This window comes from Zalophus californianus, chromosome 5 (assembly GCF_009762305.2).
Source record: "Zalophus californianus isolate mZalCal1 chromosome 5, mZalCal1.pri.v2, whole genome shotgun sequence".
Lineage (NCBI taxonomy): Eukaryota > Metazoa > Chordata > Mammalia > Carnivora > Otariidae > Zalophus > Zalophus californianus.
In genome coordinates, this window is record NC_045599.1 from 54,559,181 (window position 1) to 54,578,530 (window position 19,350).

The 19,350-nt window shown below is 46.5% G+C and overlaps 2 long non-coding RNA genes across 5 annotated transcripts in view; one reads left to right on the top strand and one right to left on the bottom strand.

Moving 5' to 3' along the window:
* LOC113929808 overlaps positions 1-14,282 on the bottom strand; it is a 28,024-nt gene extending 13,742 nt beyond the window's left edge. Inside the window, exons 1-4 of one of the 4 annotated variants that reach the window (XR_003522334.1) lie at positions 14,037-14,282; positions 11,256-11,368; positions 5,449-5,575; positions 3,329-3,769 (exon numbers count right to left, since the gene is read on the bottom strand). This is a non-coding gene — a long non-coding RNA (uncharacterized LOC113929808). Of the gene's footprint in view, positions 1-3,328; positions 3,798-4,543; positions 4,663-5,448; positions 5,576-11,255; positions 11,369-14,036 lie in introns of those variants that run through there. The other 3 variants (XR_003522335.1, XR_003522336.1, XR_003522333.1) reach the window with 3 other exon arrangements.
* On the top strand, positions 189-8,884 carry LOC113929809. Its single transcript, XR_003522337.1, has 3 exons — positions 189-452; positions 5,274-5,378; positions 8,791-8,884. It is a non-coding gene; the product is annotated as an uncharacterized LOC113929809 (long non-coding RNA).
* Positions 14,283-19,350: the final 5,068 nt, after the last annotated feature.

A 19,350-nucleotide genomic window follows, 5' to 3' on the forward strand; every position in this document is an offset into this window, starting at 1 on the left:
GGTCTGTGAGGGTGGAGGATGGGGGTGCTTCCAGGCTTTCAAAACACAAAACAGGTGGTTTTCAGCGGTGCTGGCTGGCTGGGGAGAGGTGGGGAGGGGAGGGGTGAATACAAAGTAGGCAGGATTCTGGATGGGTGGGGCTGGGGCCTGCTGCCAGGGCTGGCTGCCTGAGAGTGGAGGGTGACAGGTGAGGGCCCAAAGTTCCCTGCATGCCGCTCTGGAAAATCCTGGGACTGCCAAGAGGCTCAGGGAGGAAGCTTGACTCCGGACTGGGAAATGCTCAAAAGTGGGAGTCCAGCCAAGCTGAGGCCCCTGAAGAAGACCAGGGAGCAGAGTGGCATGAACTCCTTCCTCTGATGAATCAGCAGTGATGTGGGCGACAAGGAATCTGAAGCCATGACCTCAGCCAGAGGCAGCATCAGCCAAGTCTGACAGGCTTTAATTATTTTAGGGTAAGAAATCTGTGCTTTGTAAACTTGCCAGATGTCTATGCTTTCGTATATTTTGATTTCTTGTTTTACTTTTTGTTGTTGTTGATGATGTTGTTTTGGTAAAACTCTAAATAAGAAGAGGGTTACAGAGTCCTTGCCCTTTCCTGGGAAGGCCAACAGGAGATTCAAGGAATCCTTGCGCAGCTGAGGCCCCTGGTGAGGTGAATCATAGGAATGTGACCAATCTCAACTCCAGCAGTGGCTGCCCTGCTCCTGAATATCCTGGGAAGTCTTTAATTACCTCTTGAACACATTGTGTGAATGACAGAAATGGTGATTTTAGTGGCACATTAAGCATGTGGACAATAAGCACGGGCCCTGAAACACACAACTTAGCCATGTCCCATCCTGATCACCAGGTTGGATGACAATGCTTTTTTAAGTAGATTGGCAGATCATGCAAAATGCCGCCTGGCTCCCCAAAGGGCCTTAGCTGCCCATTTTCTCTTTACCCTCTCTAGCCCTTATACAAACAAAAAAACAAATAGAAGTCTACAGTCTTTGCAACAGACCTGCCTGACATCAATTAACACTAACCTCTGGCAAGTGGCAATCCTCACAGAAGCTCCAAGATGTTTTCAACACAAGGATTTTAATGTGCTCTCTAAAGTCTGAGTAAAGTATGAGTATTCTAATGGCCATTTTCCTGACAAGGCGACCGGGCTCAAGATACTAAATGGTGACACTAGTTGAGTGATCCTGTGAGAAAGGGATAAATCTGTGCACAGAATAAGGTCCAAGGGCCCCAATTCCCTGCATGTTCCATCAGACATTTGAAATCTCTCAGTCAAGCATGTAGCAAATGGGTGTCCCAGGACCGGCAACTGACTGATAGGTCCCAGAGCAATCATTCCAAGCTATTGTCCAGAGAACATCTCCACTGTTCACACATGAGGGGGGCAGGGGGAGTGGCGGCAGAGAGAAGGAGTGAGTAATTTATTCAGGAGCTGGAAGCTGAGAAACAGATTTGGTAAGCAAATACTTCAAAGCTCACTAGAGAACTCCCATAAAACACAGACTCTCTGCAGCAACCAGGGAGTGATTTAAATCCACTTGGAATTTCTAGGAGGAAAGAGGAAGACTTATCAACTCTGTGCAGAGCCTCATGAATAATTTCACCTGACACAGGACACTGAACCAGCAGAAATCTGGGATGTACAAAGGAAAAGAGGTCTCCAACTAATCTTTGTTACTCAAGTCTTTATTCCTAAGTGAGGAACCAGGGTGGGTAAGGGAAGCCTAGACAGGAAGTTCACCATTTTTAGCCACATTATTTTTTTGCCTTTGTGCAACAAACGCTGGATAGGAAACACATTTTCTGGCAGCCATCACCTCACTGGCTGCGTGGGCTGAGAAAAAGGCCGCGCACCCTCGGACTGCCAGGATGTGGCCATCACTCGTGAGTCCCTCTAGGCTAGCAGACAGTGAAAGGGGGACTTCGAATGAAGTAAACCCCTAAGCCGGATCTGCAGAGGTGGTGGCCACAAGTTACTCCTGTTGACTTAAACCCCAGGCTGCGATACCCTCTCACCCCACCTCCTCTGTCCACACTGCAGACCCACTGCCCCCACCCCTCACCGGCTCATCAAGTTACTGTGAGGAAGCGGCCAGCCCTGGCCTTGTGAAAGGGTGTGTCCCCGCGCGTCCTCCCCATTCTGGGATGGGCCGGGAGGGGCGGCGGTGCGGAGTTGCCTGAACCCTCTCGAATATCCCAGGGGGGGTCCCTGTCCACAGGAATCACCTCTGCCCCCTTCCTCCCCCCCCCCCCCCCCAGAGCGCAGCCCTTCCCGCCCGCCCAAGCACAGCGCATTCGCGCGCGACCCGGGGGCCCACTGTCGAGGCGGCCGCGCCGGCGGCCCTGGCTGCCAGGACCGAGGAGAGGTCGTGCTGCTTTCCCCCCGATGGCCGCAGGGGGGCAGGAAAGAAGGACTAAGGACAGGGACCCGCCCGCCGAGGAGCCAGCGGCGCGCGAGTGAGGTCGAGGGGAGCCGGGGGGAGGAGGGGGCGGCGTAGGCGGCGGGGACCCCGGCGGGCGGAGGGCGCGGGAACCGCCGCTCGGAAAGAGCTCGGCCCAGACACCCACCGCCAGCCGCCTCCACACCCGGCCCTCACCCCCGGAGCCCTGGGGGCGCCGCACCCTCCCGCCGCTGCCCGCGCCGCGCGAGGAACGCTCGAGAGCCAGATGGCTGTGCCGGCCGAGGGGCCCCGCACTCCCCGAGAGCCGGGGGGCAATCACGGCAGCCTCCGAGGGAAGGGCCCTGCGTCCCTTCTTGCCCAAGGTCCACATCCGCCCTCCCAGCCTCTGGCGTCTGGGCATTACCCTCGGTTTGCAGATATCGAGTCCTGGAGGTGCTGTGAGCCTAAGGGACATAATTTAGAACATAAATCAGTTATGCTAATCCTGAGCTCTGTGGTTCAGAGAGTTTAAATTCAGGAGCAGCTTTTTACATCTAGTTGGCTGGACACCACTCCTTGTCTCCTGTTTTGGCCAACTGTAGCTCCACCACGCCAGCTCTTTTATCTCCCAGTACAGACTTCCACAGATTTCCATCATTCCACCCCAAACGTTACAGTAAACGGGCTCTCTTCCCTTCATCAAATCGTCTCCACCTCTTCTCTTCCTGCTCCCAAATTTAATTCCTGACGCATTTGAACCAAAACTCCCCAAAAGACCTGGGTTCAAAAGGATTGTGAGACATTGCTGTTGTGACCTTAATAAGCCACTGTGTTAGAAAAACCAGAAAGCACCAAGTGGGGAAAACCAATAAAATGTAAACCAGTGGGATTTACAAGGTGGTTCTAAAAACAAAGTCTTTATTTTCTTCTTCCTTTCCTCATCCTGTTAGCAAATTGTATTCAAGTGAGGGGAGAGCACTTGGATCAGTCCACTGCCTGGTCCTTCCTACTATGAGCCAGGAAACCAGGCTCCTGATTATAGCTTGGCCTTGTTCACCCGGGTCACACTGGGCAGAGTGTGATCTGAGTGTGGCAGCACTGCCAAATAGGACAGCCCTACTCCTTCAGGAACTGCAGCCCAGTGCTCCCAAGGCGAAGCTCTGTGGGTTGCTCCTTTATGCTGGGACTCCAGGGCCTTCCAGCTCCTCGGCGTCTGCTTTTCTAGCTTGGCAGTGGCCCAGGCTCCTGATTTTTCACTTTCTCTTCTGGTTTCTTTTCCGGCAGTTTGGCTGATTCATTAACATCTCCATCAGAGGGTGGGCAGGAGAATAGGGAGCCTGAAACTCCGCTCAGCTCTTCTTAAAGGTCCTTCTAGTGCTGGGCTTGGTGGGAAAAGAGCAACACTGTTGGCTAAAATGAGATTTTGGGATTATCTGTGGATTTAATCTGGTCTTCTCACATCTACCATTTCCACAAATAATTAGAGATTACTAGATACAATCAGAAGTTGCTTTAGCCTTAAAGAATTTGGAGAAAATCTAAATAGGCTTAAATGCCATCTTGGAGTCCAGAATGTTAAGCTCTATGCTCCAGATAATTAACATTTTTAAGGCCTTCCCCCCCCCGCCCCCAGGTCCCCGTGGTTAAATCACTACTAGGTAACAATTTACTGAACACATTTTAAATATATTTCGCAGGAAGGGTGAGCCGAGTAGAAAAGCAGTAAATGCACTACTCTTGCATGAAAGAGAGAATAGGTCAGGCAGCTTCGGCGATCTGAAACTTCTCTATCATCCGAACATATATTCTGATGCGGGAAGTTTGAGAGGATTTTTTTATTAACCTATATGGGAGACAGGCAGGTGGAGGATGATTTGTAGAGCCATGCCCTCTCTGTGGGCCCAAGTGTACCGCCCGCCTCCTGGAGAACACCCTGGACACAGAGCAGTGGGTGATACTCAGAGGGAGCAGGGCCCTTCCTCCATGCTGTCAGAGGGCTCCTTCCAGAGAGCAGTAGTGGAGGCAATGACATTCTTTTGATTTTTCTTTTCCCAGTGGGAGTCCTACATTAGCAGTGACATGAAAATGGCATCCTGTTATTGCAGGATGGTGGAGAATATGGTAATAATAGTATCTTGTGCTTCTGAGGGTTTGACAGTTTTCAAAGCAATTTTGTATTTGTTCTCTTATTTGATCTTCATAATAATTGTGAGGTAAGGATGGGTATGATCACCTCCGTTTCTTTCTGATGAGGAACTTAGCCACAGTCAGAAAGCTAGTAAAGAGCAGAGTAGAATTAGAATCCAGCCTTTCTGACATGCCTTTCTGATGTACCATTAAAGTTCTGTACTAGGGGCACCTGGGTATCTCAGTCGGTTAAGTGTCTGCCTTCGGCTCAGGTCATGATTCCAGGGTCCCAGGATCAAGCCCCACATCAGGCTCCCTACTCAGCAGGGAGCCTGCTTCTCCCTCTCCCTCTGCCTGCCTCTTTGCCTGTTCGTGTTCTCTCTCTCTCTCTCTGTCAAATAAATAAAATCTTTTTAAAAATAAAAAATAAAGTTCTGTACTAAAACATCATAGTTTCTTATGTGACTGCATTGTCACGCCTGCTCTGTGTTCATTAAATATACTGTATTCAAGTATGCCCATTTTATACTGATTTAATTAAGCAAATTACACTCATGAAAAAAATGTGTCATCTCTAACACTCTGTCTCCTTCGGAATACCATGATTGCAACTCTGCCATTTAGTTGTATTTCCCCTCCTTAATAATCAGCAAGGTATTAATCTAGCTATGTGGGACAATTTCCTGAAGTCACTTAAATTCACTTACAAAATATCACCCAGTATTCACTTTATCCGTGGCTTTTCTTTTCCATTACTAGAATCTGAGTGCATACTAAGATATTCCCCAAAGGAATGGGTCAAGATCACACCCTACCAAAAGCAAACAAAACAAGCAAAAAACTCTGGCACAAATAAGATGTTTAGTACGTATAACAACTATAAATTTTATATCTATAGATGTTTTTAGAAAGATTGATAAATTCTCTGACATACCCACGTGGCGATAGTCCCGATTCATGTTCAAAAAAGCACTTCAGCTTTTTCCATCAACACCATTCATATTTTAGAAGGCTGAATTTGCAGGGGCCTCCCCAAAGAATTTCCTTAAACCTCTGCCAACCTGCAGGGAGAAGGAGTGGAGATATTACATAAATATCTGCATCGAGTTCTTGGATAGAGTTGCACAATGGCCATATATGGTGAAAGGTAGATTTTCCCTTGTGACTATACTCTTGGAATATGTTAAATGCATATGTCTCCATTTCTGCTCTCAAGAAGCTGGTGTACAGATGTTCAGTATTGGGGTGGTAGAAACGCTGCTGTCTACAGTTTACATGATGTCTAATAGGTCTCTAGAATGTGCTTAAAAGGCAGTGTTCAGAATTAGGCCTCTAACCTTCTTTGACGTAATTGTCTTTCTCTGGAGTCAGATCTTGAAGGAAAGGATGAAGATTTGGAAAGAGAATTAATTTTCCCAACCAGACTTACTATTTTCATTCTGTACTTTACAGTAATCCTTTAAACTCAAAAAAATTCAGCTAATTATGGATTTCTACCTGAATATGTTGCCATTTGAGTGGCTGCATGTCACTGTTTCTGGTTTCTGACCCCCTGTCAGGCCAATTCTGCCTGATTTCACTCATGTGCTGCTGCTTTTTATAATCTGAACATTATTTCCACTCAAATGTTTCCAGCTTTGCAGAAAACCTAAGAATTTGGAAGGGGGGAACCTCTCGTAACTATTACTTGGATAATTATCATTTGGGGTTATTCCGATTTTTTCTGCAAAAAAGATACTATGAGAAGAACATTTGAAAAAAGTGAAAGGTTTTAGTTTGAAAGCTAAATTTTCACATTTTAAAAATAGAGCTTAGGCAGTCTCTCTGGTAATTAAAATATGATTTCCCCTTTATTTTCTATGCTCAATAAACTCAACTATTACATTATATTTTGAAATGTACAACATTGAGTCTAGGGCATTAAACAAAGAAGTTAAAAGGCTTTGAGGGAATTTTTAAAGATCCAGTTTCCTAATATGTAAACTGAACCCTGGAAAGACTTTATGGTGTATAATATGTTTTTTCCCTATCTTCTAAACACAATAATCTCTAACCGCCACTTGATCATTAGAGATTTATATTCACTATAATTTATGTCAACTTATATCTGGGATTCCTTTTTTTTCTACAACGTTTGGCAGCAAACTGCTGGTAGAAACTAGAATGTTTCACATTAGCAGCCCTCTTAAATTATTTCTGTGAAATAATTTACTGTGGATTACAAATTCTTATATGGCATTTCAAGTTAATGATTAGGCAGAGAGATATATCAAAAATATGATTAGTCACATATGTACCTGACTTGCATGGCTTTAACTCTATGTGTGTTTCAAAGAATTGTTTTTTCAAAAAGGTATTTCAGGGCTTACATATTTTTCCAACAAAAGCCAAGAGATTTTCGAAGGAAAAGAAAAAGATATATACATGCTCTTATAAACTATCTCCTCTAATTCAACGTCTATAAAATTATTTTCTATTTCATGATGGCCACTGACGGCATAGGTACTGCTGTGTGGTCCAAAACTACAAGAACTCACAGTGGTGAAGACCTCTTGCAGAGTGACTTGAAGTCAAGATGTAAAAATCCTAAGAAAACATGAGATTTTTAATGAAAATTTAATGTCTCTCTTTCACTGCAAGGAATTAGTCATGAAATGGTGTACCCCCAACAGAAGACGAAATGAAATGAAACCAGGAGCTCCTCATTCAAATCTCAGAATGAGCTACTTCCTAACTCATTTTCATTTTTCTACATAGTTAGAGTTAAAGCTTTAAAAGATTTCTTTGTTCAATTTCAGGAAAGTAAGACTTAGAAGGGTGGCTATGAAAGTTGGGTTCCAATTTTATTTGCATTGAAGCAGCTCCCAGACCACCTCTTTTGTATCTCAGACAGATATTTCTATTTCTCTTCCCTTCCTCTCTTTTCCTCTTTAACAGTGGTTCTCTTAACTCAACTATTTATGATTTATTTCATGAAAGGCTAGGTTATTTCTGAGGGTACTATAATGTCTTACAGTGGTTTTAGAGACTAGCAGCAACAAGGAACTACTTTCTTTGGTGCCGTAAAATAAAGCCATGGTTAATAGCCTACAACCTGCAATAAACTATTAAAAAAGGAATTTATGATGGCTGGTTATTATCCTCCTGAAATAATGTTGTTACAAGTCTGCCCTTGTCAGTCATCCGCAGGATCACGTGCTGGATCTCAAACAAAGGGAGGGTCTGGATCCACACAGAGGCTCATGGCAAATTACCCAGGGATGGGATGGCGTGGCCTAAATAGTCCCTTATGCCCTTCGTCACCTTTTCAAAGCAAGAGAATAATAGCCATATGTGTATTTTATCCTGATTGCACTAAAAGGCACCTGTTTGTGAGGCTGAGTTTGAATTTCGATTTAGAAAAATATTTGCATGGCCGGTAACAACAAATTATGTGGGAGTGCCTTGGGGACAGGCAAGGCTTTTAGAAAGACAACTGGAAGTATCCTGTACACACTGAAACCTGCACGTCAACTCTTTTCCTTCTTTTTAACATTAATTTAAGTCCTGAGAAGAACTGCTTCTTCCTTTCCTTGCTCTGTAAGCACTTTCCTTCACTAAAGCTGGGTCTCTCTGGCAAGCTCCTTGCGAGTCCTCTTTGGCATCAGCAAGGAAGAGAGGAAGACAGAGCAGCCTATCATGCCACTGAATGTGTTTGGGGGTGGGGGCAGGAACAGGATGATTCACCAGAGGCTGGGTCAGGCTAAGGCCCAGGAACCACAACAGGTCGGCTGATGCTGCAAAATTACCATAGATAAGAGGATCTACCTCAGAGAGTTACAGAGAATTAAGAATAATGAGATCGTGTGTGGCTGGGGAAGGATGGGCGATGGTCCAGGAGGTGGATGGGAAGGAGGAAAGGTGACAAGGAGGAGGATTAAAAGAGGAGCCAAAGGTCTGGAAATGGTTTGATTGATTTCCAAAGCTGAAGATATAAAATTCCAGGTTCTAAACCCTTACAATATAAATCATCATTTCCTGAAGAAAGTAATAGAATTTCACTGGCAAAGTCATGGGTTTCCTTATTTAAAAAAAAATTTTTATGTTGTGCCTGCAAATGTGAAAAAAAAAAGCGCTCTCCTAGAGTTGGATGAATGTTGCTTAATATTAAATGCTAAAGCACAGAAAATTGATTTTAAAATGAGAATAAAAATGAAAAACCAAGAACCATCACTTCTTAGACCTTCATTTAAATAAGCATACTCTAACATACTATGCTGTTTATTACTTGTTTCAGAAAGTTATCAGAAGCATCTGTTCAGTATGTTTCGAAAGCCAACTTGCTTAGTTCTGTGAAGCAATGTCTGGGTTGGTGCCTATGGAAAACAGAATAGCACACACACGATTTTAATCCTGTTATTTTGAAAACTTGGAAAAGCTTTGGTATCATCTGAAATGGCTGATTTTTCTTATTTTGTGTAAGTACACAAAAGTACACACATAAGACGAACATTAACAATTTTTTAGGAAAAAATTATGTAGCTTTAGAAAATTGAAAATCAAAATCTAGAATCGAAATCATCACTTAATATAAAGCTCTGATTTGTAATTGTCTCAATATAAGTGACATCGTTTCACCATTCCCTCATGGGATTATAACTCATCTCCAAAGGAAAACCTAAATTCCATGAAAATAGTGTTATAAAATTTTTGAAATTAAAGACCTAATAGAAATTAATATAATAAAACAATACATGTCATCTGCCAAAGTAATGCTAATTTATATACTAGCAACCTATGCAGCTTTTTTATACAGAATTTCAGGGCAGTCACTATCCACTAATATTTATGGAATGATGGCCTGTGTAGCAGTCCCTTGCCCTTCACTTAATCACCCAATAAATCCAAAGCTGGAATATTTTCAACAACATTCATCAGGGATCACTTTTAAGTGACTGAAACTATCAATGATAGCCTTTTAAAAGACCATCTACTTTTGGTCAAAATGTTACTATAGAAATCATCCCCCTTAAAAGTGCTATGTAGTAATTACATCTGCAATCATTGCTGTCAAAATAAAGTGCCTTGAAGACATAGGAAGAGAATTTCTTAATTAAATGTAGAAGAAAAGCACAGAAGGTGATGTTCGTTTTGTAACATGCTCTTATTCCATGACTATCTGTAAAGAGCCAGAGCAAAAGAGATTCTAATAAGTGGCCGTCTGGTCAAAAGATGGAAACTGATGTTTAGCCATTGAAAACTTATAAGAACTTGTCACTGTATTGGAAAAATAAAATCCAATAGAAAATACAGTTTTCTAAAATGTTTTTCTAATTATCACCTTGGCTCTCTGCGGCTCTGCAAATACAAATAAATAGAAAGCTAAGTTCTTCATTTCTTCCCAAGTCCCAGCTTAGCTACAAAACTCCTAAATGAAAACACAGTTTTCTGGTGTTGTCGAAGTCAGGAGTGGTAAAGACCAGAGACCTAAGAATTCCAGGAAAGGCTGTGGAGGGGCGCAGAGGACTGTGGGAGCAATTAGGGGGTGTGCTGGAGAGTGCTCCTTTGTTTCAGACTGTTTACTCCTCATGTTGATCCACTTGCCACACTCTTTGCTATTTCAGAAAAGTGGAGTGGGTGATGTTGGTTCAATACCACAAGAAATACTGAACTTGCTATCACCAGCGTCACCATTGCTCCCTGGTAGCAAGAAAAGTTGAAGTGAGCAGTTGTTGAATCGTAAGATGTTAGAGCTGGAGGGGACATTCACGGAATCTCTTTGGGTACAGTTTCCAGCTACATAGGGGCTAAACTGGAAATAGAGTAACTCTTGACTCTCAATCCACAGTTGTTTAATAAGAAAATATCACAAATTGGTTTAGCCAAGGGGTTATAGATTTTAACGTATTTTTTTAAGATTTACACCTAAATAGTTCATGGTTTTCCAAATCATGAACTAGAGTCCAGCTCCCTAGAGTCTCAAATTAAACATGGAGCACTTGTGTCCCATCTGAGCCACAGAGACCAGTGTTGTCCAAAAGAAATACAATGTGAGCCACACACACCATTCAAAATTTTCTGGTAGCCACATTGCTTTTTTTTTTTTTTTTTAAAGATTTTATTTATTTATTTGACAGAGAGAAACACAGCGAGAGCAGAAACACAAGCAGGGGGAGCGGTAGAGGGAGCAGCAGGCTTCCCGCTGAGCAGGGAGCCCGATGGCGATGCCTGGGCTCGATCCCAGGACCCTAGGATCATGACCTGAACCGAACGCAGACGCTTAATGACTGAGCCACCCAGGCGCCCTGCACATCGCTTTTTTTAAAGAGGTGGGGGGGGGAGAGCGCGTGCAATAGTGGTGGGGGCGGGCAAGAGGGAGAAAGAGAGAGAGAATCCTAAACAGGCTCCATGCCCAGCGTAGTAGAGCCTGACGTGGGGCTCAATCTCACAACCCTGAGATCATGACCTGAGCTGAAATCAAGAGTCAGACGCTCAACAGACTAAGTCACCCAGGCAGCGACATTGTAAAATGTAAAAACTGAAATTAATTTTCATAATTGTGTATTGGTTATTTATTGCTGTGTAACAAATTACTCCAAAACTTAGCTTGAAACACACATTTATTATCTTATAGTTGCTCTGCATGAGTGATTTAGCTGGATCATTTCTGGCTCAGGGTTCCTCCTCAGTTGGCAGTCAAGCTATTGGCTGGGCTACACTGACTGGGGCCAGAGGGTCTGCTTCCAAATAGTTGTTACTTACATGGCTGGCACTTGGCTGATGTGCCTCAGTTCTCCTCCACATGACTTCTCATCCTCCAGGCCCTCTCATCTCCATTTGGCGTCTTCAGCATGTCCTTTACTGGTGACAGGGCTCTGAAATAGAGGAGAGGGAGGAAACTAATGTAGGGGAGAAGGAGCACCCAAGAGAGAAAGTTGCATTTTATACATTTTGTAATCTCATCTTGGAAGTTATGTTCTACCACTCCTACCATATTTTGTTTGTTAGACTTGACCCATTAAGTCCAGCCTACATTCCTGGGGAGGGAATTACACATATAGGTTATTGGGAGTCATCTTAAAAGTAGTCTACCACAAACCAATTTTAATTACCCCAATACACCTAAGTATTATTTATAGTATTGTTACATAATCAATATAAAAATTTTAATGAGATACCTTACATTCTTTTTTTCATACTAAGTTTTCAAAATCTAGTATGTATTTTATACTTACACTACATCTCAATTGGATGAGCCATATCCCAAGCACCAGTAACCACATGTGGCTCACAGTTATGATAGCACAGGATGTATCTAGATGCTCTGCAGCCACCTCAAGACTCACAGACCCTAACTAAGGAGAGCTTTTTCACCAGGAACTGAAAAACTGAAGTGATTTATCAGATCTGTACCAAGTGTTTACCATGTTCCAGGCATGGTGCTAAATATGGGGAACCCCAAATCAGTAAATTATCATGCCTGCCCTAAAGGAACTCAGCCAGACAGAGAAGTTAAAATCTAAATAGAATCAACCATTCTGGGCCCACTCAAGGAACTCTAACCTGTGATGGGTCCTAGAATGAAGCAGCACTCAGTCTCTCCCCATTCCTTGGGAAGGAAGATAACCCAGAGTCTTTCTGGCTCAGCCAAAACCTCTGACAATGACCGTATGCATCATTCATCCCCAGGCCCAACCTGAGGCTATGTCTCCAGCACTAAGCTGGAGCCCATATGTTGGCTTGAAATCTGATTTCCCTTGGACATGGAGCAAATTAAATATTTGTTTAACTCAGAACATTGTACTTTCCACTATTCTCCATAAGCAAGACCTGTAGGGGAAGGGAGATATAGGGGGTACCTTAACTATTTCAGGTTTCTTGGGTGCTTTGGAGGTACACTTCATACTTACACCAAGCTTCATCTATATGCGACTAAAGTTATATGGAAAAAATGTCCCTAATGATCTTACCAGCTATGAATGGATTTAGCAATGGGGAGCATTATTTTTAGTCTATTCTCTGCCCTAACTCTGATAATGCAAATTTCTTTGCTTTTGCAGAATGTACTTATGTATTTGACTTGAATCTTTTCTCACAGTTTATGTCCTGAAGTATATTTGTGTTGTTATAAGCATAACTCTGTGCAGCCAGGACCTACCAGAGGAGCTTCCCATCTCCCAAAATAGCACTTACATGCTATTTATTAATAGTGATATACCTGGCAGTCCAGTTAAAGAATTCTGGGTTTCATTTGGGGGAACTGTAATACACTTTCCATTAGTGGGGGGGTGGGGGTGGGGGGAAGCAGTTTTCTGAGTGGTTTTCCTAACCAGGGAAAATAGTAGTCATTTATTTTCAAGTTAGAGGAAAACCCATGCCTGTCTCAATGGGAAGAAATCAGTTTCATTCAGATGGTGTCTGGAAAAATGGTCTTGAAAACATTGTTTCCTTATTTCTTGTCTTCATAAAAATATTGTTTAGAGAAAAAAACTGTGTGAAGACAGTTTCAAGTAAAGGACTACACATAAAACATGTCTTTCTTACACATAAAACTCATTTCCAAGTTTTTATCATACATATATGTATATATGCACTGTTTCATCACGTTTATAGTAGCTGTATCTTTAAAAATAGAATGTCTTTGTTCAACAATGTGGACACACACACACACACACACACACACACCTGATGACACATCTCATTTCTGTGCCGAATATGTCATGATTTTAGTTGAGCTGCCACAGGCTAAAGCTCAACCATTCAACCTGGAAAAACATTCAGGTGGTCTGGAACATAGAAAAACCCCTAAAACTGTTCAGCTAGAATTTGAAGGGTGAGAGTAAAGCTTCTGTTCTGTGTAAATCTGTCCAAATTTAGTGTTTTACAGTATCAGGCACTACTCTAGGAGCCAAGAACTGACTTGGCCTAAAGGCCCCTGCAAGAAGACAAACCCCCACACCCTGAAGTCAGCTTACATTAGAGAAATAAATGAATTTTAAACATTCCACTGTAAATACAATGTAAGCACATCATTTTTTCACATGTAGAGTAGCTTCATCTAAAAGCACAGTTTGCTCCTGTTTGGGAGATTCTAAATAAAATAGCATTTTAACTGGCCTTTGGGAAGGCCAGCATGCTCTAGCACAGCATATGTGATGGGATCCACGACAATTTTTGCGGAGTTTTAGAATGCAAATTTAAGCCCACAGTATACACTCCAGCAAATATATATGCATCTATCTATGCACAGACTGGTAGATACAGCACACAAGCATATGATGTGCAGAGGACAGTGACAAACATATCTTTTTAAAAAAATTATAGCTTTGGTTGAGATTTATTCTAACATATCCCACAAAAGAAACGTTTCATCGCTGTAGTAGTGGAGGCAGTGTGAAGGATGGGGCGTGTACAACTCTTTGGAGAAAGAGGGGAACTCCTTTAGCCTTTTCCATCAGAATTTTGATTTGCTTCTTAGAAGTAGAAGCTGAGTTCATCAGCTAAACCGCTAAACTTGAGATTTGCTTTAAAACTGGAACTCACCCCATTTGGCCGGCGCAGGCGGCTGCCAGCAATGTCCCTGGGCTTCCAGTTCCCTGGAACGTTTGCGTGGCCTGTTTACCCGGCCCGGTTTGGCGGAAAGGGGCGCTTCCCATCCCGGGAAAGATCTTGTTTGCTGCCCTCTCTTCCAACCCCCAGGCCAACCGTGCGGCGCGAATCCCGAGAAGCTCGCCCTCGGCGGGGCCCCGGAGCCCGCTGCGCCCGGCGCCTCCCCAGCGGGAGGCGGGAGCAGGCCCTGGCTCGCCCGCTCGGCTGCAAGTGCGGTATCTTGACATTGCGCCCTTCTCGCCGCGACTCATGGGGCACAAGAGCAACCGCTGCGGATCCCGACCCGCGCTGGGAGACCGAGACTGCGGGGCAAGGCCTCCCGCGCCGTCCTCACAGCCCTCCCGGCGCTGGTCCGCGCAGCGCTCTCGGGCCGCGGGGTCACAAGGGGAGGGGAGCCGGTCGAAGCCCCTGGCTGGAGGCGCTCTCGCCCGGGTCTCCCCACTCAGACCTTCGAGACTTTCTTTTAAAAAGTCCTAAACTGGAGGACATTTGTGCCGACGCAGACTGTCCTCACTGCCCTAGTGGCGCGTCCACGCGGACCCCGGGCCTCATCATAGCACTAGCTGGCTTCCACGAGGGCCGGCGCAGTTCTGTGGCGGCCCTAGCAGCGACTTGTGGAGCAAAACTGATACGCGTTTCGAACCCCAAAAGGAATGTATCGTAAAACTTAAGAAAGTTAGGCTCCCGGTCCTTCACTGTCCTTCCCTGCGCTCCCCCTTCTCAAGCCTGGGGAGGGGCGCTAGCAATTCTGGACTCCGAACTGTGCGGGTTCTCCTCCGCCATCGTCTAAGTGCAGGCCCACACTCCCCGCGGCTGCCCACCCGCCTCGCCGCCCGCCCGAACGGCTCAACCCCCGCCCCCACCGTCTCCGGGGGCGCCCTGAAGGCGCAGCCAACGCTAACTCCGAAACGCCACGCTGAGTCACGCGGGGCAGAAATTCAGACGTATGACGTCATTTTCACACCTCCTTTCTCGGATTGTCTCGCGTATTTTGAGCCCACCAGGGGAACGGGCCCGCACTGCAGTTTAAGCAAAAGTGTTACAATTCCGAGGAAGTGTAGATTCGGCGGAAGTTCTTATTTTCCTAAACATCATTTTTAGTTTCTTCGTATAATAATCTCATCTTTTGGCCAAGGTTCTGAAATTGAATATTAAATATCATAGATTTTATTTTTAAAGATTTTATTTATTTGAGCGAGAGAGGGAACACAAGCAGGGGGAGTGGGAGAGGAAGAAGCAGGCTTCCCGCGGAGCAGGGAGCCCGATGGAGGGGCTAGATCCCAGGATCCTGGGATCAGGGCCTGAGCTGAAGGCAGACGCTTAAGGACTGAGCCACCCAGGAGCCCCAAAACATCATAGCTTTTATATGTTGTTGAAACCAGTGTGGTGTGATGAAGTCTATGCAGTATTAAATCTCAAAAACAAAACAATACCCCCAACCAAAGGCTTCTCTTTAGGGCAGCCTGATTAAGCAGTCGGAGAGAGAAAAGGGAGGATTTCAGAATCACCAGAAAAGAGCAGGAAGGTCTCCCTTGCTGTCATCAGAATATTACACACACCGACTTCTAGAACAAATAAATAAAGCATTGATTGCCTCTAAACCTGAGGCCTCGCCTGAAAAAAAAATGTGATGGCAGTCTGCAAATTCAAAAGAGCTTCGCCATTTCTATGCAAGGAAATGGCACAGTACTTTGCAATCCAGGCTTTTAAATTTCCTGACTTTCTACTGGGGGGGTGGGGTCTGGGTAGGTGAGATAGGTCATCCTTATAAGGCAAAGAAACAATACCTTTCGTCATTTAGAATCTTCGCAACTATTCTCTGGCCAAGGAAATCATCAGAAACCTATAGTTACAAAAATTTAGAAATCTACCTACAGTTTTAAACTGTATTTTGTATTTTATCCTCAACAGGCTGACGGTATTTTAATAAAAGATGAAAATAGATATTCAGCAAATAGTATTCTTTCTCTATTTGTTATCAACGTTCTTCTCACAGGATTTTTCCAAAACCATAGGGGTGGAAGGAAAGAGAAAAATGTGAGCAAGTTTGCGTTTTGCTTGCCTCTGAAACTTTCTGATTTGAAATCTTTGTCTCCATCGCAGTCATGTCTAGAGCCAAAGCTGGCTGTGCTTGGCTTACTAACCTGGGTTTCTGCTGTATAGACTCAGAACCACCCAGTGCGCTTAGCTGATCCCTGTGGGGTGGGTGCTATGTCTAACACGCCTGTGGAGAACCCAGGTGGCCCCAGCCAGCCAGTGGGAAGCCCAGTTTTCACCCCAGCTATTTCCCTCAGTCACAGGCCTAACCGGGGAAACATTTAACCTTGAGCTTTATTTAAAGCACAGTTTTCACAAGCCAGGTTCTCTCCTCTAGACCAGCAGGCCCCAGCGCGTGGCCTCAGCTGCATGGGGAGGGCCTGGCAGCTGGTGGATCCGTCTGGGCCACAGCTGCAGGGTCGGGAGCTCCTCTCAGTCTCGGCTTCTTTCAGAAAACTCTTTTCTTGTCGGATGTGGTTTCCCTTTAATTAATCACTCATGCCCGTGTGTCGGCCGCGCAGCTTCCCCACTCTTCCTCCAGTCCGCATATGATCCGTATTTGGAAGCCGGAGCACAGGCCGAGCAACTGGGGGCGGCGTGGGTGTGGACTCCGCCGGCGACAGGGCTGCCAGCTAGCTACCCTCAGAGACCCGAGTTCGTGGTACTCCGTAAGACAGGCTTTCTGGAAGATCCACACCCGGCTCCCGGACTTTCTCGCCAGTTGGCCACGCGGTTCCAGGCTTCGGCCTGGGTGGTCCAGGTGTTCCGGGTGGTCTGGAATATTTCCGTCAGGTTCTCTTCTTTCTCCACCTCCCTCTCTCCCCTCCCCTCGCCTTAGGAGCTGGCATGGCGCTGGCAGGAACCACCTTTTGCCCCCCAATACCCCTCCCACTCCTTCAAGGATCCCTCCAGGCCTGCGTTGGCCTTCTCGGGTACTGTGGTTTACTGGACTTCGCATGGGAAACTGGCCAAGCTTCTAGAAAGTTTGGCCCCGGGAGATTGTTGACCGAGGCCTATGCAGTCTCCTCTCCGGAACGCCCTCGCCCCAAACCCCAATATCAAGGTAGTCTCAGGACTGTGGGCCCTGACGCAACGGGTGTACGTTCAGCCCGTTTCCCTCGTCGCGTTTCATTCTGTTACTTACAAGCCACAAAAGGAGGCCTCCTGAACACGGGCCTCAGCTTTAAGGGCGCAGCCGGTTGTGGCAAGGACCACCCCGGGACTCGGGTGTCTCCAAATGTGCCTCATGCCGCCCCATGCCGAGCGAGGTGGGACGCGATATTCGCGTTTGTCAGCGGTGGTGGGTCTCAAGAGACCACGTGGGGCTCGCTGTGCAAATTTAGTACAGTAGCGACCCGGGTGCGGCTGCCTCGATGCCTCCCTCAGGCGGCTCGGGCGCCAAATTCGGGCGCCAGGTTCTGCCGACCGGCGGCGGGGCGGTGGGCGCGGGCTTCGGCAGCCCCCACCCCGCCGGGGGTCCCTGGGCTGCAGCAGGCTGCCGAGGCCGCGGGGACCCCGCTTGCGGGGTAGACAACCCGCTTTCCGACCCCTCCCCGCCGCCCCGCCGAGCGCCGGGAGGGCTGAGTGCGACAGCGGGGCCCCGCGCGTGGACTCCGCCCGGCCGTTCGCCTGCCCACCCGCGGCCCGGCTCGGCCGCGTTCCCAGCAGCCGGGAGCGCTTCCCCCTCGGTCACGGATCCAGGCCGCTGGTCCAGCTGTCAAAACAGGGGGTGTCTCTTTCATTCTGGCTCACAAAGTCCCAAAGGGGAACAGGGGGCCTTAATGCTTGTGTTTGGACACAAGCAATTATCCCTAATTATTCTTTTTCTTTTGAGCCTGCCCGTCCCGCCGGCGAGCTCGCCGCGGAACGGGCCCCGTAATCCTCCCCGGTCGGCGGATCGCAGTGGGTTCTGTGCGGCCCGAAGCTCGGGCGCTTTCATGTCACTGCGGGTTTAGAGCTGATTCAAACTCATTGCGATGGGGGAATTAACCCCAGGGCCCGGGCTTTCAGGGGCCTCTGATAAGAGATTATACGTGTTGATGGCAAGCTTTTCTTGGCAAAATGTTTTCAAAGGGCTTGGACTTGTTAAATCAAAGCGCCATTGAATTGCTCCGGACCGCCCCCGCCCCCTCCCCTTGCCCTTCCCCCTCTCCATCTCTTTTCCCTTCATCCCTCCGCCCTCCTACGCCGCCCGGGACTGCCCATGGTGAGCCGCCCAGCCTTCCCGGAGTTGCAAGACACTCTCCTTAGTGAGATTTTCCCTCCGTGCCTCACCATGTGAGGATTGTTTTTGTAGGTGCTCCTGCTGCTGGGCACGTTGGTACCCCCTTCCCATCTCTCTCCCTCCCCCGCCCCTCTCCCCCCACTTGCTCTGGTAAAGAAAACACATCCCAGATGAAAGACTTTTTTTTTTCTTTTTTCTTTCTTTCTTTTTTTTTTTTTTCCCCAAACGTGCATGTGTTTTGTGGAAAAAGGTGGTGCCAGGGTGGGATAACGAGGAGTAAACGAAGGGTGGTTTTCTTGCTTCCCCCCGCCCCAAAGGTCAGCGCAGTCAGAGGGGTAGCCCTGGGGTTAAACAGTGTTTGGGCAGAGTTCAGATGTCCCATGAATCTCACGGTCCTGCCCTGGAGGCGATCTGGGGCTGCCCAAAGGAAGAAAGCAAGTGTTGGGAGGACTGTGTGGATGTAAATTCTGCACGGTGGAAAGTCTCTTTATTCAGAGAATGGGGCCCAATTATAAATCACAAAGGCTTATTGGGTATTCTGAAAGGCCCTGCTAGGGTGCAGTGGGGAATGCAAAACTTACCTAGGGACAGTAAAAGTCCTATAGGAGCTAGATAGACATCTCCCCTTGAAAAAAATAAGATATTAAAAAGCAAGTGCCAGATATGTAAAACTGTGTCCTCTGCCCCCTCCTTCCCACCTCCAATGCGTTCCATATACCACACTCTATTGGTCACTTTCCATAGCTAGGCTTCTTGGCCATCGCCACCTTCATCCGCTCCCCCCATCCACCGCCCCTCCCAAACGCCTTGCCTTCCACCCATCTGGTTGGTCTGACACCCTGCCTGGTTCCTGCCAGGAACCTGGGAACAGGATCCTATTCTTTATACCTTGGCCAGTGGCTGGGACCCTGCTGGGAATAAGCTGGTTACTGGGAGAGCTGACTGCCTGACTCTATCCACACCCCACACTGGATTGGACCCCATGGC